The sequence below is a fragment of the Chiroxiphia lanceolata genome, chromosome 4 (assembly GCF_009829145.1).
Source record: "Chiroxiphia lanceolata isolate bChiLan1 chromosome 4, bChiLan1.pri, whole genome shotgun sequence".
Taxonomy (NCBI): Eukaryota; Metazoa; Chordata; class Aves; order Passeriformes; family Pipridae; genus Chiroxiphia; species Chiroxiphia lanceolata.
In genome coordinates, this window is record NC_045640.1 from 59,604,390 (window position 1) to 59,626,681 (window position 22,292).

General features: G+C 36.9%; 1 protein-coding gene across 1 annotated transcript in view; it reads left to right on the forward strand.

The window, feature by feature from the left end:
* Positions 1–22,292, forward strand: part of LRBA (LPS responsive beige-like anchor protein) — a 399,190-nt gene that overhangs the window by 144,446 nt on the left and 232,452 nt on the right.

Consider the following 22,292-nt stretch of genomic DNA (forward strand, 5'->3'; position numbering starts at 1 on the left):
TCTGTAGTAAGTTTACTGCTACCTGGCTTTAATTCTCCATTTCTAAAAGTCATGACAAAGATGAGCCTTGCAATACGTGTGTCAGATTTTGGACACATTTGCACCATGGTACAAGGGCAATTTTAAAGTAAAAGGCAAAATATCTTGTCATCATTTAAAACTGAAGTCTGGTATTTCAGCTGCATAGAGGCAGGAGGAAGGGATGGGAAATTTGGACAAGCTTCTTACCCAGGTTCTGTAGTTATGTATTATTGTATAGTATTTGGTTATAAATGGGGAAAGGATGGTCATTGTAAGAGGACAGAAAACCCAAGAAAATAGTTAATATAGGAAAGGCATTGCTATGCTGAACACTACACTTGAGAAATGTGATGCAAGAAATTATTCGTCAGGGGACATTTTAAAAGTTGCACAGGGTCCAGAGGGAAAGACTCCTTTTTGGGTCTTAATTCATTGCAAGTACAGGACAAATGTTTTCCTTCCAGAAATGGATTGAGAAATGTCCACCTATCAATTCTTTCATAGCCAGGAGGAGACAAAGAAACAATAGCAAGTGCAGCACATGCACACTTTGCTGCATAATGTCTCACTGGGCTTTGCTGTGTCTCCATGTGGTGGGACTCTGTGTTGGTCAGAATACTGAGAAGAACCCTTTCCATAAAGTAGGATGACAAAAGCACTGGAAGAGTCTTTAAAGCAGGGATAGTTTTGGGTTTGTTTTTCTTTTTGGTATGCTGTTCTAGTTAGTGCTATAACTTTAGATATGCAGTAAACTCTCAGTGCCTGAGTGAGATAGATTTAGACTAAAAGGATTTGAAAAGAAATCTTCTTTCTTCTCCTTGTAACTTCTTTCTCTTTTCCTTACAATACTCTCTCTTTCAGAAACTTCAAGTTAAGTGTCTTGAACAGCAGCAAAACCCATCCACTACTTCTGTGTCTGACAGCAAGAAGGGCATCTGTCATTGGCTTGGCTATTTTTCTGTTTCTTCCTTTTAATCAGAAGTCTCTGTCTCCGTTTGCATTGCAAACCCCTCCTTTGCAGTCCTGCACTCCAGAAGCTCCTTCAAGCTGGAGGTGCTCTGCTTCCTTCCTGGGAAGCTCATGCAATTTTTTTCCCTCTCCAGGGGGCTCTACCCTATAACTTAGCAACCTGGATAAAGACAAAAAAAGTCTTTCACTTTGGTGCCAGGCCTCTCCTTTTCATAATAGGACATAATATAAGTAATGTAACAAATTGTGAGCAAACCAGTTATACTGTCTTCCTTCTAAGCTGGTATTGTAAAAAAAAACAAAACCGAAACCAAAAACCCAAAAACATGTTTTGGAGGTGAAGGATTGGTTGTGAGAGGTTTTCCTGTGGCAGAATACAAAGGTCAGCCTTTTTATTTTATTTTTTTTTCCTAATAGTTTCTTCACCTATGTTTTCACTGCTACCTCTGGAAGTAGTTACATCTATGGAAGTAAGCATATGGGGAGGTCACAAGGAGACCTGAGACATACTTACCCATTTTACAGTGTGATTGAGCCTCAGAGAAGCCTGATGAAGCAATATTTCTCTTATTTCTCTAGTGAAGTGGCAGTGAAACACACGTATTTACAGTGAATGTGGAAATGTGAGCATTCCTAATATAACTTATAACCCTTATAACCTTAAATTTTGCCCATTGTCCCTAGGATTTATGTGCTCATGTCTCTTAGGCATTTTTCAAAATCTCACCCTGAATGTTTGGTAGATCTGAAAATCCTGAAGAGGAACCTCTTGATACCTGAATTCCAACAACTGGTTTCATGCTACCACCCAGATTGTTTTCTAGAAATGACCTTGAAAAATGTGGTAATTCGCACTGTCTTAGATTATGTGTGCAGACTGCTGCAGACCCAGGCCTGTGGGAATAATTGGATTTGGTGTGAGGAGGGGGAGGGAATTTTGTACTCTAATTGACTTTATTTTATAATTTATTACAGGAGTGCCCATTGCCTTGGATATGCCTCCTCTCTTATATAAATCTCTTTGTGTATTTGTGGGTGAATATACATATTTATAGAATTCTAAATAAGTAAACCTGCAAGGGTTTTAGGCCAGGGCTGTTAGGCATCAGTGTTTTGTCTTTCTAGTGAAGGTTTAGTTTGCTATTGAATGGCACTACTGGATTTTGTCAAAAATCTGTGACACCATATCTCAATGCTTGTCTAAAGTATTTTTTGATGAATGTTCCGGCAACATGGGGGGGTTTTCTCATCTGGAAGATTCACATGAAGAAGCAGGAAAATGGGTGAAAATGTGCAATACAAAACTATTCATGATGTTGCACATCGTGGTGTGTGTAGAGGAGCAGTGGTGAGTGCAACACAATTTTCAGAAAACTTTGTGTAATGGGTGGACAAGGATTCTTCATTCTGAGGAAGACAGATCCTTTGGTAATTTTTTCAGTGAAATGTAACTGCTGCTGTAATTTACAAACTAACCTGCCTCCTCAAAGTGTCTTTAAAAAAAAAAAAAATTGTTTAGTGTCATTTCCTGGAATTTTTGGTCTTATTTGTTTCAGATTCTCGTCATCTATAGGAATATGAAGTGCTGGCATTCTTGTTATTGGCTGTTTCTGTTGATTAACTGAGAATTTCATATGACTTCCCCTTTGCATTTGTTATAAATCATGCTAGGCAGCTAACTTCTCTGCATGATTTCTCTTCAATAATTAAATCTAGCATTTCCAGCTGCAGTAAAATTTGTTGCCCTTTCGTGCTCAGTTATGTTTTTTCCTGCGGAAGACTTGGACTTCCTCACAGTTTTAATTCCTATTTGGTGTCAATTTATAGGCTGGGGTAATAAAGGGAATGTTTTACTTCATGGCTCATGCTGAGAAACGAATCCTAATCCTCGTGCTGCCTTGACAGAGGGAAGATGCAAGGCCAGGCAAGCGTTCCAGTAGTGACTTGGATGTAGCTATTTGCTTTTTGTTTCCTTGGCAGAAAACAACATTCAGTGCTTCTTCCCCTGATGGATAATCTTCTGTGTTCTGCATCTTTTCCCCTTCGGTGTACTAAGCATTAAATGTTGGAATATGTTATTTGAGTCAGAGGAAGTATCTGAAATCAGTTGTGGCAGAATACCCATAAGCCAGAGGGAATGTTTGAGAGCCCTTGAAAGAATTACAAAAAGGTGTTTGGTGTCTTTGTAGTTTCCATAGATGATTGCTACTTATATATGTAACAGTTACAGGGAAAGAAAGTTTTAATCCTTGACTGGGTCCATATTCTTCATAGTTTTCCAATGTTTTTAACAGAAGTTCCTTTATTACTGAACCTGTACATGAAAAAATCTCTCTGTGGCTTTTACGGCATCCTTTTATATGAAGTATTATTCAGCACACTTAATGTGTCCTTATTTATTATAACAAAAGATTTTTGTAATGCTTTCAGTGGTTATTCTCTCTAGTAGAGTGGGTCAGCAGCAATGGTTCTTCACAGAACACGTGGAGAGGACGGGTAGTGTGAGTTGTAGGTGCTGTGTAGGAGGGTAACCAAAAGGTGTCCATAAGATTGCAAAAACGTGATGGGGCAACACAAAGGAAATTAAATGTACCCTGACAGAAAAATAAGGCTTTACACATTTTGTTATGAACAGGCTTAGCTCTCTCAAATTTAAATTTTTAAATAAATGCTACCCCTTTGCATTGGGCCCCTTCAGGTGTTATAGCACCATCTGTCTGTCGGTAGAAGGAAGAAAAAGGTTGACTTTCATTTCCAAACACATTTTGAGGTATTAAAAATGCTTCACGGAGCACTGAACATAGAAGAATATTTTTTTTTCCGTTGGAGGATTAACCAGTTTTGTTTTGCTGCAGTATATTGGCAAGTCCCAAACTAGAAGATTAAGTTTCTCATGCTCCTGAGGTGGCAGTTTTTAGGAGTGTCTTTTTTAGGAGTGTCTCCTGTGAAGTAAAGGGTACTGAAATCAGAAATTCTTTTTCTGTTTGAACGTTATAACATTTTTCCCTATGCCCTGGCAAGTGTTGGGATAAAGTATTGCCTAATTATGACAGAAGGAGTGAAAAAATTGTGGTTTCTCCTTTGCTATGCTTTAATAAGCAAGGGGAGGAGAAGGAATGAAAAATTGCACTGGAATGCTGAGACATCTCTTTTTGTTATATCTCAATTTTAAATCAAAATATATTACAGAAGTATGTCTGAGAGTTATCCTTTCTCTGAAGAAGAGAAGCTCCAGACTGACCTTATTGTGGTTTTCCAATACCTGAAGGGGGCTACAAGAGAGCTGGAGAGGGCCTTTTTCCACAGGCATGTAGTGATAAGACAAGGGCTGATGGCTTCAAACTGAAAGAGTGTAGGTTTAGATTAGATATTAGGAGGAAATTATTCACTCAGTGGTGAGGCACTGGAACAGGTTGCCCAGAGAAGTTGTGGATGCCCCATCCCAGGAAATGTTCCCAGATGGGTTGGATGGAGCTCTGAGCAACCTGGCCTAGTGAAAGGTCTCTCTGCCCATGGCAAGGCGCTTGAAATTAGGTAATCTTTGAGGTCCCTTCCAACCCAAACATTCTGTGATATGGTAGTATTGTTTCTAAAACATCGTGAAAGAAAATTCACTTTAGGACTACTCTCTCCTATAGAGTTCTCTGGTGAAACAATAAGTGATGTTATCTTCATTACCATTTTTTAGATAATATTTTTTCCCAGTTATGAGGCAAATTGTGTGAAGGATTAATTCTAATAAGGATCAAAGTATTATTGAGCTGTTCAAATCATATTGGATATGGAAACTAAATAGATTTATATCTGTAGCTATTTCATATTAAAAAATATATTCTCATTTTTCTGATGCTTATGAAGTTTATTGCATTTATTTATAATTAATGCTTAGTGTTTAGCAGTATCTTGTTGAGATTCTTCCACATTTTATAATGTATGAGATGTGTTATTTACATACTGAGTGTAATTTGAAGAAATACCCAGGAACCTCATGAGTCTTTTCTGCACAGCATATGAGATTTCAGCTTTTTATGGCGTTTTTCACTCCTTTAATGTATTTACCACATCTATTTACTTTTCTCTTCTGTGACGGATAAACTTTTCTTTGTTTTAAAACCTTTTAATCCCCTCTTGTAAGTACTGTTACAGATGAGTATTTTCACAAGAAAGTATCAATAAGTTTCATTTACTCTCCATAGCTCTGGAAGTCTTAGTAGACCAGGCTGTGGAATTCTTGTTGTTTTAGTGTTTGTAGATCCTGAAAACCTAAAAAAAAAATCTCTGACAGAAAGAACCAAAACCTCAATTCCTGTAACCAGGAATTATCTTTTATGTTATCTTAATACGATAAATAAATAATAATAACAAATTATCTTTTAAAATTTTGCCCTGCTACTTCAATGACTGAATTGGAACATCATAGACATGAAGAAAATGGGGTAATTAGGAGACTGGAGAACCGCATTGGAGGCTTCTGCTGTGATCTGTCTTCTGCTAGACTGGAAGCAGGCATTCCTTTTAGAACTTACCTTTTGCTGTGGCAGTGCATCTTAACTTCCGCATAAGGATGATCCTGTATGCCCTACCTCATCCTACCTTTCTTTAAATATCTTTTTGTCATTCAGTGGAATTCAAGAGCTGGATATTTCTTCTCTGTGTCTCGAGTGGCTTGTTGAAAGAAATCTAATGAAGCATGACTCCCCTTACAAAAAGCAAGGAGGACTCTTGCCAATGTCTTTATTCCTTTGTTTGATTTTTGCTTTAAACACAGCTATGAGTTGGCCTTTTAGAAATTTTAGACTTATTACCATGTAGTTCCCTGGTGTCCTCCAGAGTCCATTTGGCATATTTCATTCTCCTGTCACTGAGACAGTTTGAACAAGAACACTGTAGCTTCGACTCAACTGTGTTCATCCCGTGGTTCCTCTAGATCACCTGAGTGAGTATTGTCTGGTCCTAGCACTTGGTCTCTTGTCAACTTTCTTTTGTAACTTCTCTGCCATCCCTTTTCTGTGGTGGTCATGTGTTCCAAGAGCTCTTTTTACCCTTTGATCTTCTATTAGCTCTACAGAGACACCTTAATGGGCTTACTGCTCCTGATTTGTTTGAAAAATAATTTATTGCTGCCTTTTATGGCTTTATGCAATTTTTCCTCGAACTCTTTTGACCTGCTTCGTTCTGTTTTTAAAACTAACATGCCATAGTTGACATATTCTGTTATCCTTCTTTGGACAGACTTACTGAAGAGTCCCATTTTCTTGTAGCCTTCTTTTTCTACAGCTTAACCATTCCAGCATTTTTTTTGTCTTTAAAAAGCATTCTGATGGATGACATTTGTTTCCCTTGAAGCCCTAATATTGTATCTTTTTTACAGTTTTTGTGTTATCTACAAAAAAACCATTTTCTCTGTTTTTCTGCATTTTTGTATACACATAATATGAAAACTAAGCCAGATAAGAAATTTCTTGCTTCAGATGAGATGGTCCCATCAGAAATGTTGTTGTTCTCACCTGTTCATGAAAAATAAATCAGTATTTTTTACGTTGTTTATTATTTATGTACAGATTTTTATGGTAGCTTATAGCAGACAATAATTCTAAAATACTCCTGACTGAAGTAATACAGTGTAGATAGAATGTAAATTTCTAGCAGTAGCAAAGCAATTATCCTGTTGTGCTTGATTGGAGATTTTCTTCTAAAATTCCTGTCCAAAGGTAACTTACATTACTTATATACCTTTTTAACAAAAGTGTTAGGAATTGTTCAGCTTTGAAGAAAAGGCACTGGTGACAGTACACATCTCTCCTAGGTGTTTTATTTTAAGTTGGTTTGATCTAAGTGAGAAAGACATTATATTAAAATAATTCTGATATTGGTGCTGACAAGGTCACAGAATATCTTCAGGGTTCGTGTACCCAAAGGTGTTTTTTTCTCAGTAGGTTGGACTTAAATATTCTGCTCCATTGTAAATTCTAATTTATTTTTGCTTGTATTTAGAATGTATTTCTTTGTTATTATGTGTTTATTATCTTTGGGCTTCACGTGTCTTTCTTTCTTTAGCTTTTCTTATTTTTACTTTTTTTTTTTTAATCCAGTAATTAGCACATCTCCTCACTTTAGTTCAATAGACTAAATGAGTTTTATTCTTCTAGATTTTTTTCTTTTAAGGTGGTGTCTACGTGCTCTAGATCATCTTAGTAGCTCTGCTCTGTGTCTTTTCTTGAAAGATTGATTCCTACTGTGACATGGATGAGCAAGACTTAATCACATTGATAAGTTCATTGTCAAACCTATTGTCGTGTCTTAAACTGTGGATACTTAAAGAAGTTTATTAAAAGGACAAACGTAGTGACACTTTCCCAGAAATACACTCCACTCTTCTGCAATTTGAAGTGACTTCTGATTCCTGCTTTCCGGCAAGAAATTAGTTACCTCTTCAGGGATTATTCCCCCATTAGCCCTGTAAAACTTTGAATCCACATAGGCTTTTGCTAAGAGTTACACCGAGTTGAATGGTAATTGTACTGGCATCTTGCTTTCATTCTTGTGTTCTAAAATGCCTTTTCTCTGTCAGGTTGGCTGGGAGACATGGATCACAACCAGTATTTCTTAGAACACCTTCTGTTCATTAGACTGTTGTAATTAATAGAATAAAACTGTTGCTTGTAATAGTTGATAACTACACACAACGCTTACAGTTGGGAGGCTGAGTCCAACAAGTGTAATGAAGGGCTTATTCCAGATAGCTGCAGAAGGTCCTTTGCCTCATGGGGATATATATCCTGTATTCCTTGTTTGCACAGAGTAGCTGTCACTCTTTTGGATGTTGTCTGAGTTGTACAAGCTGCTGCTGGTACTAATGTGTGCTGCTGGTGGTGGTGTACAGGTACAGCAACCCTGTGGTATTCTGAGTGGATCAAGTTTTGTGGGTTCAACAGGACTGCCAGTCCCTGGTTTAGCAGCTCTTGGAAACTTTCACATACAGCCTACTCAGTATCTCTTTGGCTTGCTTTTTCCTGGTGACTCTCTCCATCTAATGTTGTAAGAATCTGTTAAAACCCATTCATGCAACTTAACCAGAAAGAGTCCTTAATACTACATGATTTTACAGAATTCTCCTATTGCTCCTGAGTTGTCTCTTTTCCCCCCCACCCTGAAAAATCCTGCTGTTATGTAGTTATTTCTTCTATGGCAGTGATTCCAATTCTGAATCTTTCCAAAATGCTTCTCACTTCTATCATACTGTCATATCTTTCCTCATGGAAGACCCAAAACTGCAGCCAGCATTCCAGATGTGAACACACCAAGAGTTTGTAAATACACAATATTTGTGGTGTTCTCTTCCCACTGTTTCTATTTGCTTGATTTCTGTGTGCTTGCTGATTATCCTGCTTCGAGCTGGTGGCTTCTTAGGATTATTTGCCATTGATAATGCCATCTTATTATGGCAAAGAGGAGTGAAGTTAAAGGTGAACTCAGTGTCCCTCATTTTATATCTCAAATTACATTCTTTTCTATGTTTCTTTATCTAAACTGAGGTTCCTGTGCTGTTTTATTAAGATGACTTGGTCTTCCAAGCTTCCCCTGCAGTTCCTCACAGCTCCTTCATGACTGTAGAGCTGAGTAGCTGAGTATCAGCAGGGATCTTTGTCAATTCATTATTCACTCATTCTTCAGAGTATTTTTTACATGTATGTTGAACAGCCCAAAACAATCACAACCTGACAGGAATTGTACAGTTGATGTTAGTTTGACCAGGCCCTTATCTGCTATTTTTTCTTCTCTCCTTCTGGAATTAATTCTTCTGATTCTTGTAATTCACCCATCCTTTGGCTGCTTTTTGTTTTGCTTTTGTGATGTTGGTCTAGGTAAGTCATTATACCTTCCTAAAATGTAGCTTTTTAAATCAAAGTGGTTTACTTATGTGAGTGGAGAATTTGTGCTTACTGGTGGTTTAAGAGTTTTGATGAAAGAAAACTTAGAGTATACTTTCATTGTTATTATTTGTACAGTCAATATTTCTGTTGAAGGTGAAAACATAAATATCAAAAACATTCTGAAAAAATGTCAATTACAGCATAAGATGATAGTTTAATTTTTATGCAGACAGGAACCTGAAACTGCTCTAACATGCCTTTTTTTTTGTTTGTTTCTGATAAAACAGAATGGTAAATCAATGGTGAACCAGTCTTTATAATTCCAGAATTAGTGGAAACATTTATGTCTTTAGATTCTTCCATCAAGGCACAGGGAAGCAAATTATTTAAAAGATAAAAATAAATTTGTTTGCTTTCTGTCAGAGTTCATATCTACAGCCAACCTTGATAGAAGACCAGAATGATTTAGACAAGTTTGCTTTGGAGATTCATAACATATGCTTGCTGGACAGAATTGAGTTATCTCTGCTCTGGAGAGTAAGTTATTGTAGCAGGAGCTGACAGAGATGAAGATAACTGAGGGAAATTCAATTACCTTTTAGTGTTTTCCTTCTAATAGGATTCTTAATGTGAAAAAGATCCTTAGATGATGCGCCTATGTTGTTTTGTGAGATCTGCTTTGATACCTGCATCCAGAATAAAGTGAACTCTTCAGGCCTTCATTAAGGATGAAATATGCATCTGATTGCTAAAGGGGTGTTAGCCTTTGATTCAACATATTATCTTTTCTAGTCCAGATGTATTTGACACTCTTTTTGGCAGTAGTCTTGAATATTCTCTTAAATACAATTTCATTTTCAAAATTATTGTTTTTATATAAAGAGCTTGTTTATAACAGGAATTTAAGAAAGAGGTCAGAAAACTGTAAAATAATTCCCTATATTCTAGTGCTGTCTCTGCATGTTTGTTTTCTCATTTGACTTTTCTGGCAAAAGCACCCAAGTTGAAAATATTGTTTGTGACTGATCTGAGTTCAGGCTGTTGGGTTAAAGCCTGTCCTGCTTGACTATACGTGATTTGATGTGAAACCTCTGCAGTTCTGAAGTTCCTGGGGTAGACTGATGCATACAGGTATTAGGATGTTATTACTTGTGTTACTTTTTAAGATTTGTGTGTGTGTTTGTTTTGTGTTTTTTTTTTTTGTGGCTGGTGATCGAAATGAAAATTTTGAAGTGGCTTTATGAAGGCAGCTCACTCTGCAGCTGTATATATGAAAACAAACCATGTACAACTTTGTGTACCTGCAATATGCTTTCATTTACTGACCCACTAAACTACTGTCTATAGCTGAATGTAGTTTTGCGTGTATCCTCCAAAAGATTTTATTTTTAAAACTCTGACCCTTACCAGCTTTGCAAAATAAAGTCTGCTTTTTATCTGGATGATTTATCCAAGCACTTGCACACTGGTATTCCTATAACAGAAAGGGAGAACAAGTAGATTTATTTGCAACCCCAAACCAGGTTTGGATTTGCCTAAAAGATATGGCATACCTGACCCCGTAGAAGTCACTTATTGAAAGTCTAGTCCATATTTTGAGTAACTACTTGTCTTGACTTACAGCTTCTGTAAGCTGTTGTTACCCTGGTCATTCTCTTGTTTGGACTCAAATCACGGTGTGAATAGTCTCATCTTGTAGTGAATGCAGTCTCCTGATTGAAGCATGGCAAAGTTGATACATACAGGTTTATTTTTTTTATATTCCTAAAGGTGATTTAGAAAAATCAACTTTGGTGCAACATATGTATCAAGATACTGAGGTGTTTAGAAAATGTTTAAAGTCATTTGTCAGTAGAGCCTGAAAGCACTTACAGTTAAGGTTTTTACTGTTAGATGTATTTTTTGCATAGAGTATTTTTCTCTTTCATTTATTGGCATCTTATTGAGGAGGAAACCATACAAATGTTGCATCTAGTGTAAGAGTTTATCCTGAATTATTTCTCATTCCATTGAAGGCTTCAGTCTTTCACTGAGAATGCTCTGTTTTGAATACAAAATATAGTGACTGTGCTGAAATAAATACCTCCATGAGTGGTGGTTGAAAAGTAATTGTTTAAACAAGGATTTTACAATTAAATTGATAGAATTATCTTTATTTTATAGTAAATGAGGCTTGAAGTCTGTCTGGGATCCAGGGAGGGAAGTAGTGGAAAACTGTAAAGCCACATGGAGCCAAGGGTGACATTCCTGATCTTTTATAAAGGTCTTTTATTTCTGAGTACACCTGTACAGCTTTCCAGGAAAGGGAACAAGATTGCACTAATCAGAATTCTTAACAGGAACTGAAATGTCCTTTCACACTGTCACTTCTATCCCACTGCTTTGCAGGTCAGGTTTTTGTCTTAACTTTCCTGTAGTTGCTTTTAAATGGGAATCACTATAACACATGTTTTTGGAATACTTTTGTTCCTGCTTCACTTTAATCTGTAAATGTTTACAGAATGAGTCCACCTACTGATTTTTCTCTTTGACCTAAATCGGAGAAAACTGAGCCAATTCCTTTGAGGTGGTCTTAGGTCATGAAAAGGAAGATCTGTCTGGCAGTTAAGTTGCTTTTCATGTGATCACTATGTTGGGAAAGCTGCCAAGTGACTTAGAGACCTCTGGATTTCACCGTTAATCTGAAGTCCAACTGGAAGTGGCAGAGCCAATCCTTAGTCAGAAAACCAAGTTGTCTTCACTATACTATTTCACACAAGATAATGTTTCCTGTTACTTTTCTCACTGCTCTTCCCACCCACCTGTTTCCTGTTCAGTGTGCCCCAAGGGCTTGCAGTACCCTGCAGAGGGGTAAGTTGGGGGCAGGACCTCACCAAGCATCTCCCAACCTCCATCCGCCATGGGAAGTGCAGGGCAGGCCTGGGGAGGGAGTGTCCAAGCCCAGCACAGACTCCCCACAATAAGGGCCACAGGGTTGGGTCTGGGGCCATTTGGGAATCATCAGGGAGCCCACAGCAAGGTGGTGGCTATAGGTAGGATTTGGAGGGGGTGGGCCCCGGCCTCTCTCCACTGCCACCAGCAGGACAGGGTCATCCTCAGCTGTGCTGGCTCCATGCTGACCCTCGGCCCCAGGGGGACTATAGGCCACCTGCAGACATCTCTGCATTATGATTCCGTTCGTCCCAATGTGTTAAACATTTACAGAAGAAAAAAAAAAATCAGATATTCTGACTTCTAAAATACTGTTGCTTATTTTTTCCTTCACTGCCTGTTAGAAACCTCAAATATCTCATTTCTAAGCAGCTGTTGATAGCCTTGAAGTGGCATCACCCATCCTGGCACTTGACCAACACTGTTTTGCAAGGCAATTTCATATGGTTTGGTATGAGGAGGGAGGAATATTTCTTGGGTTATTTTTGAGTCACAGTTGTTTGAAACTGTTCAGAAATTTGGAATATTAGAAGTAGACAGAAGTAGGTTATTGGCTAGAGTGTAACTGAAGCTGTTTAAGCGTGGGAGAAATGTTGTTACACGGCTCTTTGGTATGTCCAGTAACTGTCACTTACATGTGTTTTATATAATGCTTTATGTAATTTCAGTAGTTTCTTTCATTTTTGTGCACGCCTGGTGGAAGCTGCTGATTTTGATTAGTCACTGTACTTTCTTTCAATGCCTGTAATGTTAACGAGTGAACTGTAATTCATACCAAATCTCAGATTTGTGTTTTAAAAGTGCACTGAATTTGTGCTGCTTTATTTATCCTGCATGGCTGTTGTGCTCCGAACAGAACAAGCTCCGAGTATTGAATTTATTATTTTACACTGAATTAAAGTCAATTAGTGAAATCTAGTTAAGCAGGATTTGTGCAGTTGTAATGTGTAATCTGTTTTGTGCCATTACACTAGCATCCACGAGTTCAGCTGTTTGTAGCAAATGCTGATAACTGTTATTGAGGGGTGCTGTGAAATCACCCTCGTACCATTTAAAAAAAAAGCCAACCAACCAGACAGAAAAACCTTGCATGCTGAACTGAAACAAAGACAAAATCAAAATTCAGTAAGAACATTAGAACCTTGGGATAGAACACCTCACAAGTTCTGGTATTTAATGTGGAAATGGGTAATAAACAGAAAACTCATGAAGTGGATCTTACATGTTCTTTATATGTAAAGATAAATGAGTATATTTAGGGAGTATTATATTCCCCCCCCCTTTTTTTTTTTTTAATTAAAGTTGACAACATCAAGGATGACACCAGCAGAAACTGCTTGGTGCTACATAGTTCTTCATTTCTCTGAAGGGACCATGTGCAGTAGTTGCATCATCGTCTCTTGCCTCATTGTGTTTTTTTCATTCACACCAAGAGAGCAGGACAAATAAAAAATTTAAAGCAATTTTTATGAAGTATTTTTAATCTTTGTTCCATATTGCTAAGTATAAGGATCTAGAGTTGTATGAATGAGTGTTTTTAAATTAAGGCTGTTGAAAATTAAAGTAGTGGCTGTTGTCTTCTGATGCTTTGAATAATCAGAATATTTCAAAAGCTGTCTTTTTATGGATAATAAAATCACGCAATTCTAAAAAAAAATTAAATTATAGTCCTCCAACGATTTTTAGAGCTGAACGTCAAATTTACAAGGCTGGTAGAACTTTTTCTGAGTAAAAAATATTAATTAAAACTGAAACCTATTTGTGCACATCTTATGCTGTTCTGAAATTCAAAAATTGTGTTACCTTAATGCATGAGAACCAATAACAAAGGAAAAAATCTCATACACTAGCTGGAATGAAACAAAAAACATAGGCTACTGAAAAAAAAAAGAGAGGAGAAAAAATAAAGTTAAAATAGTTTGCTTTTCATAGTTTGATGGTATAGGAATTCTGACAGGAGGCTTTAAGATAAGGCAGAGGTTAAGCTAAAGCTGGGATTGTGACTGCTTAACATGTTTCCAAAGCAAGTGGCTAGGAATGATTTTAAAGAATACCTGCTATAAAAAAATGCTATAGACCATATTTTAAAAATCCTTCCGATTTGCCTCTGGATTGTTTTTTTCCCAGTCTTTGCCATTTCATCATCAACTTAATTAAAATATCCTGCTTTTAAAATACTTAGTCCTGCAAAGAATAAGTCTCTCAAAATCTTACTTTATCATGAGGTAAAGAGCAAGTTTGGAATGTAAATTAGAAACTTGTGAATTGGTAGCATTTAATGTGTTATTTTTGAATAGACTTTTGAATAAAATGCCATGTAATCCTTCTTTTAACAGATTCTGTCACGGTAAGTGAGATTTCTCTTGACCAAAAAAACCCCAAACCAAACCCCACCCTTAGTACTTTTCATTAACAAATAATTAAAATGTTTCTGCAGATACAGATGAAGGTGCAGTGACTTAATGTCAGAGACTAAAGGGTTTTTTTTTCTGTGTGTGGGAAGGAAGTACTTTGCCAGCAAATGAGTTTACCCTATTTAGCAGTGTTGCTCAAGGATATGTGCCAGGCAAGGTGATCATTCTCCACTGTGAGAGGCTGAAAAGGTCCTGAACTGTGAGACATCAAGTCCACTAAATTAGCTGTTTGAGCAACCATGATAGGAGCTGGCGAAGGACAGATGAGTTACCTTGTGGGTCATGAGTTTGTGTTCATGTCAGATGTTTCACAGCAGACATTTCACAAAAGGTGTGGCACAGAATGCTTTTAAAGTTTCTTGTGTTGCTGGTGCAAAATGACAGGTGACTTGTTCCTGTATCTACCTTAGTTACCATTATGTATCCCAGTGTGTACAGAGATCTTACTGTGTGCTTATGGTATTTTTCCCTTTGTTCTTAATGTCTAGTACTGGACCACTATAAACTGTAGATTACTTTCAAAACATACCTTTGATTCTCTTCTCAGAGTACAGAACAAAGAGAAAGGCAAACTACAATTTTTAATTTTTTTCTTTTTTTTTTTCTTTCACTAAGCATCATAACTGACATCTTCAGGAGACCAGTTAGATCTGAAACCAACTTGGTATCCAAAGTACTGAAGCTTATTAGAGATGTGCTTGTCATTGGCACACAACCAGTCATAGCAAGATAGGAAACTATTATGCCTAAATGCTTGTTATCTCAAATGAATGTAATTTCTCTGTTCTTTGTTCATGAGTTGATATGTTTTGATACATTCTTAAACTCCTGGATTAAAATCAGAGTTGTGTCCTGAATCCAAGACACTAAACAGGGAAAGCTGAAAAGTGCCTGAGGGGAGCTATGTAGAAAATAGAAATAGAAACAGAAACGCAGACCCCGGGCTGCAGGGATATCTCAAGGGGCTAATCTTTCTGTCTTTTGGAAATCCGGAACTTTACATAAACTTGGAAACTGCTTATGAAGAGGTTTTGGCTGGAAATGAATTTGCTTTGCATGTGTTTTGCAAATTTATAAGGAAATTTAGTGAGTGTGATGTAGCAGGAATATCAAACAATAAATAACAAAATAGCAGAGGTATGTTATTATATAGTAGTGTTACTGGTGATACGAGGTATTTTGTAAAAAGGTTCCAAATTATCTTTTGGTTTATCTGCTTGTCTGAATCATTGTGGCTAAATTTTTCCATTCTTTGTGCTCTCAGAGGTTGCATTAATTTGATTAAGATTTTTTTGCTTGTTTGTTTGGAAAAGAAGGCTGACAAAATGTTTCCAAATGAAAAAAAAACCAAAATAAAACAAAAAAACCACTTCTTTTTTATTTCATTGAGAATTTGCATTTTTACCATGATTTGAGGTATTATTATTTTCCCACTTACAGAAATGTACCTCTTGCCCCTATTATGAAAAATGACTCAAAATTCATCTGACGCAAAACTTGTGAAAAACTGATTTTTATGTAGTACCGTTAAGGGCTTCTTAATTAGTAAGTTGTGGTGTTCAAAAATGCTCAGTAGTGTGTGTTACCTGCTCTTAGAGACTTCATTTAAGGTTTAGCTGTGCCATCTGAACTGCATGTGACTTTCAATCTGTTCAGGTGTCACTCCTGTGCCAAGTCTTGGTGCTGCAAGTTGTAAAAGGACTGTGCTGGCAGCAGGGTGTCTGGGAATCTGAATCCTAGGGAAGCAGTTATTTGGCTGCTGGGGCCAAAACTGCTGAACTGCTTTGTACCTACCTTACAGGTAATAGAAGTCCTTAATGTGCCTCAGTGGAACAAGGCAGTTGGAGAGGTGCTGGTCACAGTTATTGAATGAGGACATTTCAGAGCTTTAGTTTGTTGGGGTTTATTGGAAATTTGCCATCTGGCTCCTGGTAGCCCGAAGATTTTCATGAGATCTTGAGGAATGGATTGAGAGCCACAGCAAGACTTGTTTGGCAAATGTTTCCTGAGCTGACAGCACCACCACTGGGGTGGGTGGTAACTATTTCCCTGCTTCCAGTTGGTGTTCATACTGTACAGAGGGGAGGAAGGGTCCTGATGCTCTTGCTAGAGTAAAGTACTTATAGCGAGAACAAATGGTGTAATCTGCTTGGGCAATATGAGAAAGAACCTACAGGTAAAAAGAGGACAGAAATAAAATCTAGGGAGCATTGAAAGGGGAACTGGGACAGTTCACTAGGCAGTCTCTACTGCACTTTTGGAGTCTGAAACTAAATACTGTATTTCTGTTCCAGTGGGAACAAGGTGCTCATACATCTTTCCTGGTTACAGACAAAGGAACAATCAAATCTGCTTTGTTGTGGTTGAACTGATGGAAGTCTTTGTATTTGGCCTACTTCAAGACTTACATATATATGTTTTCACCTGATTGAAAGGTATTTTTTCCTCCTTTTAAAAACTTCTGTTGCATAGAAGGGACAATATGAAAAGATAGCTAAACCAAGTATCCAACAGCTGTGCAATAGCAGAGGAGTGCAACCTCAGTTTGGCCCTCACTAAGCATGTGTAGTGAATCCTTAGATTACTTAAGTATATGTTTCATTTTTTGGACAGAGTGGATGTTCCTTATAAAACAAGGACATTTGTCAGGTCCAAAAGTTGCTCATGGGTTTGATTTGTTTGTTGCATTGGACTTACAAGTTCCTTAGTGAATACAGTACTAATCTCTGTGGTTGTGTTGAAGCTGTTGAATGTCACAAGGTTGATACAGTGTGGTTGGGGAATGGCTTAAAAGATCGTCGTTGGCTCTTTTGCTTCGTGTCTGATCTGAGAACACAGAGCCACCTGTGCAGGAGTGCTGAGCTTTACTGTTTGTAGAGCATAGGGGAATCATACTTTGGTTATTTCTAGCTTGAAAAATGCCTTGTACTTGGAAGATGTGGACCCAAAGAATGTTAACATTTATTGCTCGAGCATCTTGTTTTTATGATCTTAGACCATTTTAAAAAAGAACAGTATGAAGGGACTGCTGACTTAAACTGGATTTGCAGAAGAGGAAGGGAGGAAAGTGTCTCTCCTCATGCATGATTTGAATGCTAAGTGTTTGGACATATATACAGTAAAAAATATGTTCTTGCTTTCAAAAAGAACATTTAGGTCTGCATATTGTTTATGCCAGTGGTGATGCTTAGAGAGTTAGAATATTGGAATAATGTAGCAAATCCTAGTTTCTAGCAAAGAGTGAGAGCTCTTGTTTGTCTTAAGGTTTGTCTTTGATTGTGATCCAAGGGCGCTACTGTAACACAAATAATATCAATTAGATAAACATCAAAGAAAAAGGTTGAAAGAAAGTCTGTGGTACTAATGGATACTGCACAATAAATCTGATGTGATTTGTCTCTCCTCTTCACTAGTTAGTTATTCTGTCAGCTACATTTTTATCCAGTTGAACTCTTGTTAGTTTGTCTCATTTACCTACTGTACTAAGTTGGGTTTATTTGAAAGATGGGATCTGCATAGAAGTGCTTTTGCCTAGTGTTTATTTGGGTTTACTAAAGCTTAATTCTGTGAGACGTGAAGGTAAAAAATAAAGCTGTTGACTCAGCACAAATTAAAACCAGATGTCTCTTGAGATCCTTGCATTTCTCTCTAATCACTAACCCAAACTGATTGTGGTAGATTTTTTTTTTCTGGTCATGACCATAGTTTTACTAGTCTGTGTTTAGTGTGATCTAAGTCAACTGCATGGTTTTTTTCCTTTTGTTGTGATTTTAAATGCATGGGGTTTTTTACCTCAGAAATGTCTGGCTATAAACCAATTTTTTTCATCACTCCTCCCCACCCCCGTTTGTATTACAAGCAGTTGATTTAGATTCAGATTGTTTTAAATCTTCAAATCAGATAAAAGGTTGGAAAAGTGGATAAATGAGGTTTGGAAAACCATGGATTGAAGAGATGAGAAGCCATTGCATTGTGTTCAGTCCATTAAAACAAGAAGAAATAGAAGAGATACTTTGATAAGTGTTCTGCTGGTGTTAACCTTGATGGCTGTTATCGGGGGGATGATGCTATATCTATTTCATTGGCTTAAGCTTTTTTCATGCTGAGAGAAATCAATACTTTGAGTCGTTGGATGACAGAGGCATCACTTCAGAATTGACGGTGGCTGTCAGACGTTGTCATTGGTTGACTTTTGTTCGCTGTTGAGGTTTTAAGCTTTCATTTTTCTAAGTCTTATTCAGGAGTCTTTGTAAGATTTCCCTGGGTAGCATTTTTAGGCCAGACTTTAAACCTCAGGTCAGAGGTCAAGTGCAAAGATCTGTGAAAGCAGAGGATTGAAGAGCTCCTTCATTTACTAAAATATCCTTGTTTGTAGGGAATTTGCATTAGTGGCAAGACTGTGCGTTATCTTATGGATGACTTTTCCTCTTAAGTGATACCCTCTGAGACTGGTTGTTCACAAAGCCAGTAGCTTTTAGCCAAATTAGACAAAGGAACTGGCATATGTAAAAGTGTTTGGTGATATCAGGGTTGAAGAATAAAAGTAAAACTGTGCAACATTTCTTTTAAAAACCCTACACTGTTAAACTTTCTAATCACTTGTCGAAAGCATTACATTGTAATTTTGGCACTGCAGAGGTGCACAATGCAGATAGTTCAGAGGAAATCTTTTACTTGACATTTTTGTAAAGATCAAAGATAAAATATTTCTGAAAACACTAGATTAATCCTCCTCTTCACTGAAATATAGACAGTCAGAATACTGACACCCTGTCAGTATTTTGCAACAGTATTTCTGAAATATTTCCTGCATACAGAATGTATTACACTTCCACGTCTATAACTTGCCTTTTGGATGACCTCGTGCTCCTTTAGAATTACAGTTCCTTAAAAATGAATCTTCACATAACCTACATGTTCAAATAGCCTGCAGTATTGTCCAAGCAGGGAATGGGAGAAAGGTAAAAACCGTTTTCTGCAATAATGGTGAAGACAAAGGTTTTGTTCCATCCTGGTAGAAAACAAGGGTCTTTCCTGTGCTCTGTGCTGTGTCAAAGGATTCTGCTTAATGCACTTCCCCTTTGTAAAACTTTTAACAGTCACTGAATTTCAGACTTTTTGGAGATAGCCTGTGAGGTGTGTATATGAAAATATGTATTTTTTTCCATTCAACACTTTGTTTTATCATGTGTGAGTGCACTACTTTTGTGATTGTAGTTTCATTGCACACTTGCCTAAACAAGTGACAGAAATTATGTAGGCATGCAACTCTGTGTCTTAACTGTAAAAAATATTCAATTGTAAAAAATTGTAAAATTATGCAAAAATTAATTGTGAAAAATATTCAGGCATGACAGGGTGCATATTGCAAGTGCAAGAGATCAAACAGTGAAGAAGTAAAACTGTAAAAATATATTTTTGAATTTGATCACAAACAGAAATCAGGCTGGATTTTTATATTACATAAATGGATTGGGATTTAGTGTTAAGTATTAATGGTACCACTCTACATCCTGGTATTGTGTCTTTGGAAGGAGTGGATCGGGTGAACCTGGCATCTGGAAAATGAAAAAATACAGTAGAGAAACAGAGTCTTTTTAGTGCTTTCAGAACAGTCTAGTTGTGACTGGCTTCTTTAGGATGGGTCTTTTTCTGGGTTTTTTTGGTGGAACCAGTCTTTTTTCACTCCTGTATTAAAAATATTTGAGAGAGGGAGGGGGAGAAATAGCTTCTGTTTTGCTGTATATTTGGCATATATTGAGGGTAGGAGCCACTGAACAATTGATGTGTCACCTGTATGATCAAAGAGAAGATTTTTCTTGCAGAACTTTCTTAGGGTTAGTAACTATATATGCACTTGACAGATATTTGGCAGAACTGTGGCTTCTTTCTTTCTTGTTTGCAAAATATATATTGTAAAGAGCGTACAATGGTTAAGAGTTCCTCCTGGAGTGATGTTATAATTTTATGGGATTGCTGCATGTGTGAGTCTCTCAGTTTTGGTGTATAATTGCAAATTGCTATTCATACTAAATGCTGAATTTCCTGAAAAGTGGAGTTATATTTCCATTTTATAACATGGTGGCTATGTTTTCATTGAAGTTGTCAGGACAATAAAATACCATTTTTTTCTCCGTTTGTCACTGCTACATTTTGAAAATCTTTGTTTGTATTTAATGAAGGATGTGTTCAAAATTACATCATAAAGAGTCTTTTTTTTAAGAGGTACAAGTTCATTATATCTTTTACAAAACATTCTAGTTTGATTTCCATTTTATCATGTTTTAAGGTCAAATGTGACTTTAGTGTTCCATAAAGAGACAGAGATTGATAATGGGGAAAGAATAACCCTCTAATGTGATTTATATCTATGGATTTTATGTCAGATATGAAAAGTTGCTGTTCAAATTGTAAAGGAGGATCCATTAAAGAGCACTTTAAAACATTTTACTACTTAGCTTACCTTATACACTTGTTTTTAGAATTCTGCCCTTTCAGACAACTTAAAAATAACAGCTTATGAAACATTTACCAAGTGCTGAAAAGAACTCATGGTCATCATGGGTGCAAAATAGATTAATATATTAGAAAAGACAGCTGTATTTAAAAAGAGCTAGAAGAATCTTGTTTAGTGTTGGTTGTGATTTAGCCATCTCATATTTTTGTGAAGAGGGGTAGCAGAGTGCTTTGTTTAGGGGTGTAAAGGCCAATTTTTGATGTCTCGTTGACTTGGAAAGTCAGCTGCTTGTCCTTCAGTCCTCCTGGATGTCTCTGCTCATCAGGTGAGCATTGCTGTAAGGTGCGGGAAAATTGAGTAAATATGTAAATATGTTAAAATTGTTAAAATACCTCTTTAAAGTTTATTCATCTGTTAGTACATTTTTGTTACCTGATGTCTATGAAAATGTACACAGGCCCAAACTTTATATTGTGGGGTTTTTTCCATTCTTCCTATCTTTCTCTTACTTTATATAACATATATATTTGTATATACAAATATATAAATAACATAGCCTTTTGATTTTATTTGCAACAAGCTTTTAATGCTTCTACATATATAGATATGTAGAGAAAAAGCATTGCTATTGTTTTAAACATAAAAAGCCTTATGATATTGAACTGATATCTAAGCTCTAAGAAATAATTGTACTAGTGTCTGCATCAGCTGTGCTTCACAAAGAAAAAGCAATTTTTTTTGTTGTTAGGCAGACATTTGTGTCCATTCCACTAACTAGATCATAGAATAATCCAATCATTGACAGAGGCTGAAATGCTTTGTCTGGCATATGTGATCTGTGGAATTGCCAGATGAAAACTGAAATTAGAAACAGGGAGTGCTGAAGTGGGGAAAAGCCTTTATTGTTTCTACCAATACTTGAATTTCTTATGGGTTTTCATGTACAGCGAAATGGGGCTTTGCTAAGGGGATGATGTAAATCTGGTACCTGTTGTTTGAGTTCTGTGTTACCAGGCAGATCTTCAGAAGGTCAACAAAAACCAAAATTATGAGACGATGTTGTAACAAAGAATCTTTCATAGTTCTGGGTTCAGTTTGTAGGTGTGACTTACAGTTCTTATTTGCTAGTATTTGCTTTTGAGTACCTTGGCAGACAGAAGGTGTTTATACAACAGGTGTAGTACTGCTAGGAAAATTATTAACTTTCCCATGCTGGCCTGCAAATGTGCTCAACTTCAAGAAACCATCTGGTAAAGATTAAATCAGCCTTCATATGCATTTTGTCTTCTACCTTTCTGAAAATATGCAGATTTTCTCCTTAACTTCTATAATTACTTATTTATACAAACAACAGCAAGCAGTTGGCTACCCAAATCTAATGAAGAGTCATGAGAGTGGAGTGGTCAGCTAGCTGACATTCATTATTCTGAAATTGACCTCTTTTATTTTACATGTTTTATTATGCAATCAGGCCATTAAGGTGTTGGCATTTGCTAAATCTTGAGTGTGCATCTATATAGTTAAAGAATTCATGGCAAACCAAGATCCTCTGCTTGGCTCTCCAGACAGATTTACTGTGGGCAGCTGTGCAGGGCCTCAATCCTCAAACCTGTAAAACGGGGTTAA